At 46.5% G+C, this 13,231-nt stretch overlaps 1 protein-coding gene across 1 annotated transcript in view; it reads left to right on the top strand.

Annotated features, from left to right (window-relative positions):
- Positions 1-6: 6 nt before the first annotated feature.
- The window catches only part of ROR2 (receptor tyrosine kinase-like orphan receptor 2), a 238,680-nt gene continuing 225,455 nt past the window's right edge, over positions 7-13,231 (top strand). Inside the window, exon 1 of the mRNA XM_010835957.1 lies at positions 7-86. The gene's annotated coding sequence lies outside the window, so the exon portion shown is untranslated. The remainder of the gene's footprint in view (positions 87-13,231) is intronic.

Here is a 13,231-nt window from a genome sequence, read left to right as displayed (position 1 = left end):
TGGCCCGGGGCTCGGCGCTGCGGTGGCTGTGCGTCCGGCCGTCTGGGCGGTCGCCGCTCTCTTGCTCTGCGTGTCCAGGGCCTCAGGTAGGAGTCACCAGCCCGCGTCCGCCCGGGCGCACCAAGCGCGGGCAGAGGGCTTGCCACTCGCGCGCCCGTCCCTTCCCTCGCGATGCTGCTGCTCCGGCCGCCGCGCCGGCGCCGGTGCTCCTGGGCGAGGGGCGCCTGGCGGGGGCCCCCCTCCCGTGCCCACCTCAGCCCGGCTCCGCATCTGCGCCCCGCCGCCCGGGGCTGCTTTCAATAAGGCGCGCTCCTGGGACGCCTAAGTGTTTCCAGAGGCTAGGGCGGCGGCGCCGGCGCCCTCGAGGAGCCCCTAGCCGGGGGTTTCCGAGGGTCGTGAGTGTGAATGCGGCCGGCGCCCGGGTCCTCAGACGTGTCCGAGGTTCTCAGGACCTTATCTCGGCCCTGCTCCCCGAGGTTCTTTCCAGAGCTCCAGGTCTGCGGCGCCCGGGTCTGCGCCGACATCTCCCCAGGGCCGGCGCCGCGGTGGGACGAGGCTCAGGGAAGGGGGCTCCCGATCCCCGCCCCTTGGTTGGAAGGGAATTTGGCTTCCCTTTTGTTGGCCCCTCACCCCCTCCGCCACCGCCGAGAAGTGGCCAAAGCAGCGTTTCCTTGCCTGGGGTCCGGGGTCCCCGGGCTGCCTTTCCGCTGCTGGAGACCTAGCCTTTTTCGGGCTGGCTGGAGGGTGGGCCAGGCTCCCGGGTGGCATTCCCCTCGAGGGTCGCACGCTGTTGGGCTGCGTGGACCCCGGGGCGAGCAAGAGGTGCCATCACGTTCGGTGGAAGCTAGGGGGATCGGCCTAGGGTGCCACGCTGTCCCGATACCCGCGGCACCCGCCTGCCCGCCCCCACCCCGCCCCCCGCCAGCCAGTTTCCCGCACCCTGCTGCGGCGAGGGAGGGCGGCGGAACCTCTAGGTTTGAAAGCTAAGGGGGTTCACCTCGTGACCCAGAAATGTGTGAGCTGCCCCTTACACCTAAGTGGGTCTCCGTGTCCCCCACTCATTGTACTGTGCCCCCTCCCACTGGCATTTCTGCAGGTAGGTGAGAATAGACAAAAGCACAAGAAGGGGGCTCGGTGGTTGTCGTCTTCTGCTGCCAACTGCGCGCTCCAGGGATCCATCCAACGATTCAGGAATGCTCGGCAGCCTTTCCTGGGGGGCGTTTGGGTTTAATACAAGAGCCAATTACGTCACACATCCTTGGTTACTTGATTTGGGAAAGGGGTTTGCGTTTCTGTCGCTGTCCCTTAAAGTGTAAGCCGCTCAAGGTGCACGGTACAAAGGTAAGTAAAGCAGACCTAAGTTAGTCTGTGCCTTTTGAACAGCATCCCTCTAGATTTCTGCACCCCTTATCCCGCTAGAATCCCTCTCCCGTTTCGAGTCAAGGTGTGCATTTGCTGCGCTGCGGGAGGGGAAAGAAGGGGTTTAACCGCGGGGGCTCGACGTGCCACTGAACAGCGTTTGCCTCGTGGCCATGTGGGGGTTAATTGCTCTGCAAAACCCTACTGCACAAACCTGTGGCCCAGCGGTTTTAGTTGCATTTGCCAGGGGGGAGTTGGAAGTGGGTGATGTGAGAAAAGGTGATGGGTCTGTTCCTTAAATCAAGATTGCAGCAAGACTGAAAAGTTGCTCGCATTTTGGGCAGAGGAGTTTAAACATTGCCGTAGTTTCCAGTAGAGTTAAAGAAATCTCTGAGGAACAAAGCAATCCAATATCACTTTCCTTAATTTCTGAACCCTGTGTGGAGGTAATTTTCTTTCTCCAGTGAAATAATAGTAATTTCTATAGGGGAGGGAGTAAGGAAGCTGTTTATAATTCTCTTTCTTCTGAATGTTAGGTGAGGTGGAAATGCAAAGAATAAGATCATATTCAAACTATGAATACAATTTTATGATTACAGGAGATTCAAGTATTTGGCATCTTTTCTGCTGTAAAGAGGAATCCCTGTAATCTGAGTGTATTTTATACTCAAAACATACGTTACTATGTAAAACAAGGAAACGTTATTCTGAAAGGATTTATAAGTTCTATGTTTTTATAGAAGGTTCTGTTCCTTAGGGAGACAAATGCTTAATTTTGGACTGTGTGTTCTGCCTGGGTTTGACAGGCTGGGAGTTTTGGGGTCTCTTCACCCCTGATTTTAACAGTGCAATGTTGACTTCTGGCCCATATCCCTGGAGTGATGGCGGTAATAAATAATGATAGTGATCCATTTGAAAAGAAGTAAATGAAAACATCTTGAAAAAGAAGACTGTGGAAAAAGAAAAGTTTTTATATACTCTATAGTAAGGCAACATGTTTTTCTTATTATGGCTGTGTACCAAGAAAAGAAGAAGCACACATTTGAAAATTGTCAGTATTTAATAGCAAAAGCAAGTTTAACCCTCATGTCTACTTGACAAAAATGCCATCTGGACAATGACCACCACTATGTGGCATTCCATGTGAGCTGCTGTACTGAACTGTTTATAAAAATGGCGATAGGTGACCGAGGGGCTCTAGCCAACGAGGCTGAACTCTTGATTAGTAAAGCAAGTCATGGTTAGACAACTTACAAGAAATCTACTTAACATTTTTGCCTTCAGAAAAGCAACATGGGTTTAAAAAGATACATTGACCAGGGGTTTTGGGTGACAGCGATCTGCAGATTTACAAGACAACGTGAAATACCATTTCTATTTTTATTGTTAAAACGTTTTCTTGTTGTTTGGTCAAAATACCACTGTAATTGTGTGTGTGTGTCACTCTCGGTTATGGTGTGATTTGTCGTGAATTACTTGTTCCCTGTGGACGTTTTGTCTTTCTACCCTCGGTTTAACCTTTGAGACATTGAAGCCTGGAAGAATTTGGGTTTCACGCTCTAGCCTTTGGAATCTTTTCCTGAGATCAATGGGATAGAAATGCAGGGGCTGGGGAACAGCCTGTCTGACAGGTAGGGAAGATTAATCCCCTAAAGAGGGATTTCTAAAGCAAGGTTGCAGCTGGAGAAGTGGCACTCCTTTAAAATGCATTCCACGGGAGGCCAGGATGTAGAAAGTTATCATTATCATTGAAATGGGAACTGGGTGTGAAAGGCTTGGTCCCCCCCCCCCCCGCCCCCCCCCCGCAATCTGCAGAGCCCTGGCCACTCTGATTCGGTATAGGAAATTTGTGCACGCTAACTCTTTTCTCAGGGAGAGGTGTAATTATATACTTCCAAATTGTAGTCAGGGAAGAGAGAGTGGGTTACTAACTGTTATCTGTACCCAAGGTTTATAACCATCTTCTAAAACATTCATTGATGTCAGGGGCCTTTTGGTGTTTATCTGGTCCATTCCCTGGGAACCTGGAGGGGGACCGGCAGCATCCTGTGGTTACCACCTGGAGAAGGGCTGGGCTGTGAAGCTTTGGGTTTACTCTGCTGTCCCCCATGGGGATCCCCTTATGCGCTGTGATATGTTCCTGGTAAAGAAAGTTGCCATTAAGATATTTCTTTCTTTGGGGACCCTGTGGTGACTGCCAGGTGGACCCTATGAATACCATGCCTGGAAGGTGTCAAAGCAAAGTAACCAGGGGGCTTTGCTTTGCAGAGAAGTGTTGCTGATTAAGTCTGGATTTTACATGTCCGATAGCAATTTCATGAAAGGACAGCTGGGCTGAAAGAACTGGTTTTGAAAACATTGCTTCTCAGTGACTCTGAGTTCTTTGGTTTTATATTGTAGAACTGTATCACTGTAAAAGAATTGCTACAATTTTGGTGGGTAGTGCAGGCTTCTTGAGTTTTGAAATAAAAATCTAAGCAACAAGACCAGTTCTGGCCCACTAATTATGGCTGCAACTGGCTGGGGTTTGTACCAGCCTTCTTCTAGTATGTATTTATTTGGTTTTGCCGAGGAGCTTGCCAAGTTGGAAAAAAGGGCGGGACAGCTCTGCTTGCATGTGCTGCTGTCATAAAATATGTCTGGGGTGTGATCTGTTTAAAATCATATTAACAGAGTGGCCAAGGAATTGTTGAACAGTGTTGGGAAAACTTCAAAACTAAGTAATTGTGTTGGTGTTATTTGTACCATTTTGGGGATTTCCATTTTTTTCCCCCCAAGTTCTACTGAAAGAACCAAAAAATCAAAAGCCAAAGGGAAGGAAATAATTACAGAACAATCTAGCCTGATTAGACTAAGTGGCTTGTCCTCTAGAAAGTCCAGTGAGATGTGGTGTGTGTCTTTAATTGTCATTGGAATGAGCTTCAGTAAGCGCTCTGTCACTTTTGAGATGTTATCTGGGGAGAATGTGGCAGCTTCTTCAAATCCTCCTGGAGTGGGGGAGGGTTTCCCCCAAGTCTCAGATGCTTCCAGCCTCTGGGTTTCCACACCTCGGGTGCCCTCCTGGAGGGCGAGTTAACCCAGTGTGCACTTAAATGACAGAAATCCTCACTGTAGGCTTCTGCTGTGGAGTATAGGTACATGTAACTATTTAGGTTAAAATTAATTAAACTGAACTGAAATGAAAGATTCAGTCCCTCCACTGCACTCGCTGCATTTCAGGTTCCTCATGTTTGTGGTGCTAGTGGTAAAGAACCTGCCTGCCAATGCAGGAGACACAAGAGATGTGGGTTTGGTCCTTGGGTTGGGAAGATCCCCGGGAGGAGGGCATGGCTACCCACTCCAGTATCCTTGCCTGGAGAGTCCCATGAACAGAGGAGCCTGGAGGGCTTACAGTCCTTACGGTTGCAGAGAGTCGGACACGACTGAAATGATTTAGCACACAAATGTGACGGGTGGCTCGAAGGGTCCAGGAACGTAGAGGACATCTCCAGCATTGCAGGAAGCTCTGTCCACCACCACTCTTCTTTGCCGAGCGTCTCTGTGTTAGTCGCTGTTGTTTTAGGAATGTCTTGTGGAGTCCAGGGTCAGGGAGGGGCTTACCTTGTTTGCTTAGAGTTCTGTTTGTTGACTGTGGGAGATTTGATGGCAAAAATGAACTGGATTGACTGACTCTAATCTGTAGAGTTAGATTAGAGAGGCTTCCCCAAGAGGGGCTTAGCAGAGGTGTGATGACCAAGGCGACATGCATACACTTACATACCATATAGTGCTGATTTGGGGAAAATGTTATTTCTAAAGAATTCACATATTAAGGGCTAGACAAAATTATATGAACATGTTGTGTGTGTGCATGTGTGTGGGAGGGCCACATCATGGCTTCAGTGCCATTTAAAAAGCACATGAAACGGTCAGAGTGATGACTGTTGATTCAGATTAGACTGAGTCTGACGTAATGGAGGAATCTTCAAGTGTTGAAAGGAAACAAATATCACATCAAGGTTTAAAGCACAGATGCAAAGAATTCCAGCACAAGAAAGGACGAAGAAACTTGCCTGATTACTGGTTGGATTCCCCCGCACAATGCCAGGCACATTCGGGGTGTGCGAAAGCAGTTTCCCACTTGAGGAAGGAAATCACAGTGGGGGTGAGACAGGGAGCTGGGGAGATGATCTGAGAACATGTTCATGGACCAATTCTCAGTCCCATCTGAACTGAGCCTTAATATGCTTCAGCTAGGATTTGCCAAAGATTTCCTGCAGCCCACAGCTCTGTGATGACGCCTGATAGTGGCCAACCTTCCCAAGATCTTCTCATTTATTTCGGAGCCACCACGTGGGATGCGGTGGAATGTGTTTGTGGAATGTGTTTGCAGATGGGAAAGGGCTGAGAGAGAAGGGCAGGCATGGAAAGAGGCAGAACCAAGAGCAGCCAGAGCACCGTCCTCAGAGAAGGGGAAATGGTGTGGAGTCAAGAGGGTGAGGATCTTAGCTCTCAGGCAAATGCAGGGTGTGATGCGATAAGCAGGGCAAGATATGGTGAGCCGCAGCCATATTTTCAGAGGAGGATTTGGCAGCAGCCAGGAGTAGTGGTAGGGGAGCTAAGTGGGTAGTAGCTGCACCCCAGAAAGGAGGTGCTTGAAAAATCAAGGGGCCTGGCCTTGGATTTGTGGGGGAATTCCCAGGAACGGTCCTGGTGGAGGAGCATCCTGGGAGGAAACTGAGGAAGAAGGAAATGTCCAGTTATTCCTTGGGGGTCTGGAGGAGGGACGCACACAGCAGTTTAGCTTCTGGCAGACAATGGGCACTGGGAAGGAGAATGAGTAGGATTTGGGGGATGGTGAGGAATTGAGGGGGGGGCATAAGAGTTCCATCTAGAAAGTGAGCCACTTTCTAGTGGATGGTAAGAGGGGTGTAGAAAGGGAGTGAGGGCCAAAGCTGAGAAGGCTTTCAGGCACAACCTCTGGGTCACATTCGGTTAAGTGTCCACCTTGGTGTCCTGTTGCAGGGTGTTGCCTTATGTTTTCAACTGTTAGTGAACATTTGGAAATAACATTTAGAAATTAGGAATTTTTCTCCAGACAGGGAAATAACCACCAGGTCACTATAGTCTTTGTATAACACTGAATACGTTTCTAGAGCAGCTTAAGGGCTACCGGAGGAGATGGTGACGAGGGGGAGCTCTGTCTTACGAGAAAATAAGACATGGAGGGACGGATTGTACATCTGGTTATTTTGCAAAAAGAAACACAGAAGAACCTAGAAAGTGACATCAGTTACCTGAGATCTTTTTACAATAAAGGCAAGTGTTAGTTGTTCAGTCATGTCCGACTGTTTGCAACCCCATGAACTATAGTCCACCAGGCTTCTCTGTCCATGGGATTTCCCAGACAAGGATACATTCCCTTCTCCAGGGAATCTTCCCCACCCAGGGATGGGACCTGGGTCTCCTTCATTGCCAGCAGATTCTTTACTATCTAAGCCACCAGTAAAGCCAAAAATAACGGTAAAATATGTATAAAATAGACCTTTGAACCCATTATAAGTGTGCATTTCCCCAGTGTTAAGTGTCTCCACCTTGTGCCACGTCATCACTGTCCATCTCCAGACTTGTCTTTATCCCCCAGGTGGAGACTTGCCCCCGTTAAACCCCAGTGGCCCATTCCTCCTGCCAGCGATGACGGTCCCCATTCTACTTATGAAACTGACTACCATAGATATCTCAAATAAATGGAAGTGTATGGTATTTGTCCTCTTGTAAATGGCTTCTTTCACTTAACACAGTCTTTTCAAGTGTTCATCCATCTCAGAATATGTATTAATACTTCTTTTTAAGACTGAGTAATACTCCATTATGCACACATGTACCTACACCCCGTGCATACACCACATTTTGCTTTACCACTTTTTCTGTCTGTTGGCAGACATTTGGGTTGTTTCCACCTTCGGCCGTTGTGAATAGTGCTGTTATGAACATAGTTGTACAGATATCTGTTCGAGTCCCTGCTTTCAGTCCTTTTGGATATATACCCGGAAGTGGAATTGCTGGATCGTATGGTCATTCTAAGTTTACTTTATTGAGTAACCACCATGCTGTCAACATCAGTTATTTTCTGCTTTATTGATAACAGCCTTCATAATGAGTGTGAAGTGGCTTTGATCTCATTGTGGCTTTGATTTGCATTTTTCTAATGATTCGTGATGTTGAGCATCTTTTCATGTCATTTATATATATTTCATGCACCATTAGTATATCTTTTTTTGAAATATGTCCCAGGTGCCCCTGATGGTAATGAACCTGCTTGCCAGTGCAGGAGATGTAAGAGACGTGGTTTTGTTACCCTGGGTCAGGAAGGTTCCCTGGAGGAGGGCATGGCAACCCACTCCAGTATTCTTGCTTGGAGAATCCCAAGGACAGAGAAGCCTGGTGGGCTACAGAGTTGACACAACTGAAGTGACTTAGCATGTACTATTCAAATCCTTTGCCCATTTTTAAATCAGATTGTTTGGGTTGTCTTGGTTAAGTTGTAGGAGCTCTATATATTCTAGATATTGACTCTTTATCAGATATATGATTGCATTTATTTTCTCCCATTCTGTGGGTTGCTTTTCCACACTGTTGATAATATCCTTTGCTGCACAAAAATTTTTAATTAAAAAAATCAATTTATCTATTTTTTTAAACCTGTGCTTTTGGTGTCACATCCAAGAAATTGTTGCTAAGTCCAATGTCCTGAAGCTTCTCCACTATTGTTTTTTTCTAAAAGTTTCATAGTTTTAGCTTTTGTTTGGGTCCTTGATCCATTTTCAGTTAAGGTATGGGTTTGACTTCATTATTTCTAATGTGGAAATGTAGTTTTCCCAGTACCCTTTGTTGAAAAGACTTTTCTTTATTCATTGAATAGTCTTGGTATCCTTGTCGTTTGCTCCACATGTAGAGCGGGGCAATTCTGGATTCTCTATTTTATTCCATTGGTCTGTGTCTATCCTGTTGTCAGTGTTTTGATTATTGCAGCTTTGTAGTATGTTTTGAGATCAGGAAGTATGGGTGCTCCAACTTTTTCTAGATTGTTTTGGCTATTTGGGATCCCTTGAAATTACATATGAATTTTAGGGTGGATTTTCTCTTTTGACAAAAGTGTCTGAGATTTTGATGAAGATTGCACTGAATCTGTGCATTGCTTTGGATGTTCAGTTCAGTTCAGTTCAGTCGCTCAGTCGTATCCAACTATTTGCGACTCCATGGACTGCAGCACGCCAGGCCTCCCTGTCCATCACCAACTCCCAGAGTCCACCCAAACCCATGTCCATCGAGTTGGTGACACCATCCAACCATCTCATCCTCTGTCATCCCCTTCTCCTCCTGCCCCCAATCTTTCCCAGCATCAAGGTCTTTTCAAATGAGTCAGCTCTTCGCATCAGGTGGCCAAAGTATTGGAGTTTCAGCTTCAACATCAGTCCTTCCAATGAACACCCAGGACTGATCTCCTTTAGGATGGACTGGTTGGATCTCCTTGCAGTCCAAGGGACTCTCAAGAGTCTTCTCCAACACCATAGTTCAAAAGAAGAATCAATTCTTCTGCACTCAGCTTTCTTTATAGTCTAACTCTCACATCCATACATGACTACTGGAAAAACCATAGCCTTGACTAGACGGACCTTTGTTGGCAAAGCCATGTCTCTGCTTTTTAGACACCTTAACAAATCTTATAGCTCACAAAAACAGCCCAGAAATAGGTCCAACTTAAAGGAGACTACAGGACGAGAAAAGTAAATGTGGCATGTTTCTGAAGAGGACTGGTTTAGAGTGAAAACTGACTTGCACATCATTGGAAACTTTGATGAAATTGGACTATGGAGGTCAATTATTTAAAGTGTGGTCTGAGTTCAGTTTCTTGAATTTGTTAATTGTACTGAGGTTCTATGAGAGAATATTTTTGGTCTTAGGAAGTGTGTACTCAGTGTTAATGGATAAAGAGCATAATGTCTGCAACCAATTCTTAGTTCGGAATAAAAAGCAGTGTGAGTATGGGGAGAGAATGATGAAGTATGTGGGGTGAAACATGAAAAATTAGTGAATCTGGGTAACAAGTATGGGGGAGTTTCATGCATGAATCTTCCAACTTTTGAGTAAATTTGAAATTATCTCAAAATAAGGCATGAAAATTATGTTAATTGATACAAATGTGTGACTGTGGACAGTGAAATCTATAATGGGGTTGAACAGATTTGCTTAGAGAGACTCAAGTGGTTATAATTTTATGGGAAATGGTGTCGCACCTCACCTAGGGATGGGGTGGGGCAGGCTCCACGTGCCTTTTACCTACACTGTGTTTATCAAAGAATGAAAATCACCAAGTCTTAGTCCAGTTTCTGGATCCCCAGAACTTCTAACATCTTTTACCTTAGCCTTTTACTATAGAAAACTTCAAGTATACATAAAATTAGACTAGTACAGGGAACCCCTATATATTTTTCACCCAGCTTCAACAGTTAACAAGTTCTGTTCATTTCATTTCTTCTGGCCCACTTAATGGGTCCTGGACAGCTTTAATTTTTCTCTTGTAAATACTTCAGCATGAATGGTAAGACCTGTTTTCCACATAATCTCTGTACTGTTATCACAAGCAAGTGATACTTGATACCCAGGCCCTGCCCAGCTTCCCCAACTTCCTGGAAAATGGCCTTTCACATTTGGCTTGTTTGCAGCGGGACCCAGGCAAGGTGCGCCTGTAAACCCTGGTTTTCACCATCAGAACGGCCTTCAGCCAGAGGGAGTCCCATTGGGTCTGAGGTTCCGAATTCCAGCAGGTATAGGCGCTGCTTCTCTGCATTCCCAAGGCTGCCCTCAGTGTGGTAGGGACCTGTACAGAGCTGGGTCCTGATGCAGAGGCCTGGATACCCTGCCTTGGAGCAGCAAAGTGCGTGGTGTGTGTGGGGGGCACAGGGAAGGCCCGCTGAGCTGTGTCCAGTGCAGCCCTTCATTCATCCTCTTTTGGAGGGTGCTCCTATGACTGTCTCCAGGAGAAATGCCCCTGCAGAGCCTTGCACAGAGTGGGCCAGCCCACACCCTTCTCAGAGCCCTGGACTCATTAACACAAAGATTGTTAAGGTGTAGAAAGGGAGCGAGGAAGGCATTTTAGCTTTCTCGTGTGTATTGTACCCTCTTCCCCTTTTCAACAACAACATATCGCAAGACTCAGTTTTGTGCTTCCTGGTGGATGGTTTGACATCCCACTTGAAAATTCAGACTGTTTGCTGGGAAGACTGTGTTTTACCAAATATATGACAGATGAGCAGATCTGTAACCAGAATACATAAAGAACTTGTAAAAAAAATGTTCCAATTAAAAGGGACACAATGCACAGCAAGCGGTTTGCAAAAAAATACAAAAGACCCAAAACTTAAGAAAAAGAGTTTGGTGTTAGTAGGGTTCAAGAAAATGCAAGTTATGAGGCAGTTATCCCAAGGTATTTCTGACTGAGCAGGTCAGAAATGGGTCATAAGGAGCATGTCAGTAGTGATATGAAGAGGGTGGCATGGTGGTGTGTAAGCTACTGCTTTGAGGGCCATGTGACATTTACAATACACATATTCTGTGGCCTGATCCACAAAAGTATGTGCACACCTGGAAAACATGCTGCACCATTTCTAATAGTGAGAAGTTGGAAATATCAGCATGTCTTTTAATGGAAGCCGAATAATTGAAGTGGTACCATGTCTCTACTATGGATTACTATACAGTGGCTAAAATGAAGATGAAACTCTGTAGATGCCCACAGAGGAAGATTTCAAAGTGAAATTCTGGGTAGGGACAAAATCAAGTTGCAGAAGACATCCTTCTTCGTGGGATTGATCTAAAAATGTCCCACGCCCCTCTCCTCTCTCTGTGGATAAAGCTGTCTCTAGAATAAAGCCTCCAATCTACAAGTCAGATTGACAACAGTGGTTACCCTGGGGGAGATGGGAAGGCGTCATAGGAATCTTCAGGATCTTTGATTCCACCATACCTCCTGTGCTAGGGATTACTTTACTGGATCCTGTTTATAAGCCTCGGGGGCAACATTTATGTCTACACATTCAGATAAATTAGCAGGAACTGTTACACAGTTACTTCCTCTCTCCCATCATCTTGCTCTTTGCTTTGTAACAAATTCTTGTCCAGCTCTGGCCAGAGGGGAAGGTGAAGGGAAAATGTGGCAAGTCAATTTGTTGAGGAGATGTGGAAGTTTTTAAGCGATTCATAAGCTCTTCAGGGGTGCATCTTGATCTTTGGGTTGAAGGCAATGGCACCCCACTCCAGTACTCTTGCCTGGAAAACCCCATGGATGGAGGAGCCTGGTAGGCTCCAGAGTTGCTAAGAGTCTGGCATGACTGAGCAACTTTACTTTCACTTTTCACTTTCATGCATTGGAGAAGGAAATGGCAACCCACTCCAGTATTCTTGCTTGGAGAATCCCAGAGACAGAGGAGCCTAATGGGGTGCCATCTATGGGATCGCACAGAGTCAGACACGACTGAAGTGACTTAGCAGTAGCAGCATGGGTGGTAAGTGCTTCTGGGGTAGCCTAGCTAGTAAAGAATCTGCCTGCATTTCAGGAGACCCTGGTTCAATTCCTGGGTCAGGACGATCCCCTGGAGAAGGGATAGGCTACCCACTTGGGCTTCCCTGGTGACTCAGTCAGTAAAGAATCCTCCTGCAATGTGGGAGACCTGGGTTGGATCCCTGGGTTGGTAAGATCCCCTGGAAGAGGACATGGCAACCCACTCCAGTATTCTTGCCTGGAGAATCCCCATGGACAGAGGAGCCTGGCGGGCTACAGTCCATGGGTTGCAGAGAGTCAGACACAACTGAGTGACTAGGCACAGCACAGCACAGCACATGGATGGGTAAAAAAATGGAAGTTTGGGGATGTAGAAAACTAGTTCCTGGGGATGTAGAAAACTAGTTCAGCTAGTTCTCCTGGTTGTTGAATTCTCTGGACTTTGCAAATATTCAATCTAAATTCCATTTTGATGACTTCCATGGTGGTCCAGTGTGAGTTCACCTTGCAGTACAGGGGACACAGGTTTGATCCCTGGTCAGGGAACTAAGATCCCACATGCCTCGGAGCAACTGAGTTGGTGTGCCCCAACAAAAGACCCTGCATGCCACAGCAAAGATCCCGTGTGCCACAACCAAGACCCAAGGCAGCCAAATAAATAAATACTAAGAAAAAACACATTAGATTCTGACATATTTAATGTTTTTAGAGCATCATGCAGAATGCCCTCATGGTTGCTTCATGCCGGCCCTGTGATGTCTCTTTAGACAGCTTTGGGTCAGCTTGTTTTGGTGTAGCCATCTCTGTATAAGCCTAGAACCCCAATTTTGTTCTGAGCACTGTTGCAATACTTTTCCTTTGTGAAAATGGCCACAAAGAATCCAAATTATCTTATATTCTGAAACTGAAGCAAAATACAGGAAATCTAGTTGCTTTGCCAACAAAGGTCCATCTAGTCAAGGCTATGGTTTTTCCAGTAGTCATGTATGGATGTGAGAGTTGGACTGTGAAGAAAGCTGAGTGCCGAAGAATTGATGCTTTTGAATTGTGGTGTTGGAGAAGACTCTTGAGAGTCCCTTGGAATGCAAGGAGATCCAACCAGTCCATTCTGAAGGAGATCAGCCCTGGCATTTCTTTGGAAGGAATGATGCTGAAGCTGAAACTCCAATACTTTGGCCACCTGATGCGAAGAGTTGACTCACTGGAAAAGATTCTGATGCTGGGAGGGATTGGGGGCAGGAGGAGAAGGGGATGACAGAGGATGAGATGGCTGGATGGCATCACTGACTCGATGGACGTGAGTCTGAGTGAACTCTGGGAGTTGGTGATGGA

Source organism: Bison bison, unplaced genomic scaffold (genome assembly GCF_000754665.1).
Source record: "Bison bison bison isolate TAMUID 2011002044 unplaced genomic scaffold, Bison_UMD1.0 scf7180017864057, whole genome shotgun sequence".
Taxonomy (NCBI): Eukaryota; Metazoa; Chordata; class Mammalia; order Artiodactyla; family Bovidae; genus Bison; species Bison bison.
This window is presented reverse-complemented; position numbering and strand designations above follow the sequence as displayed.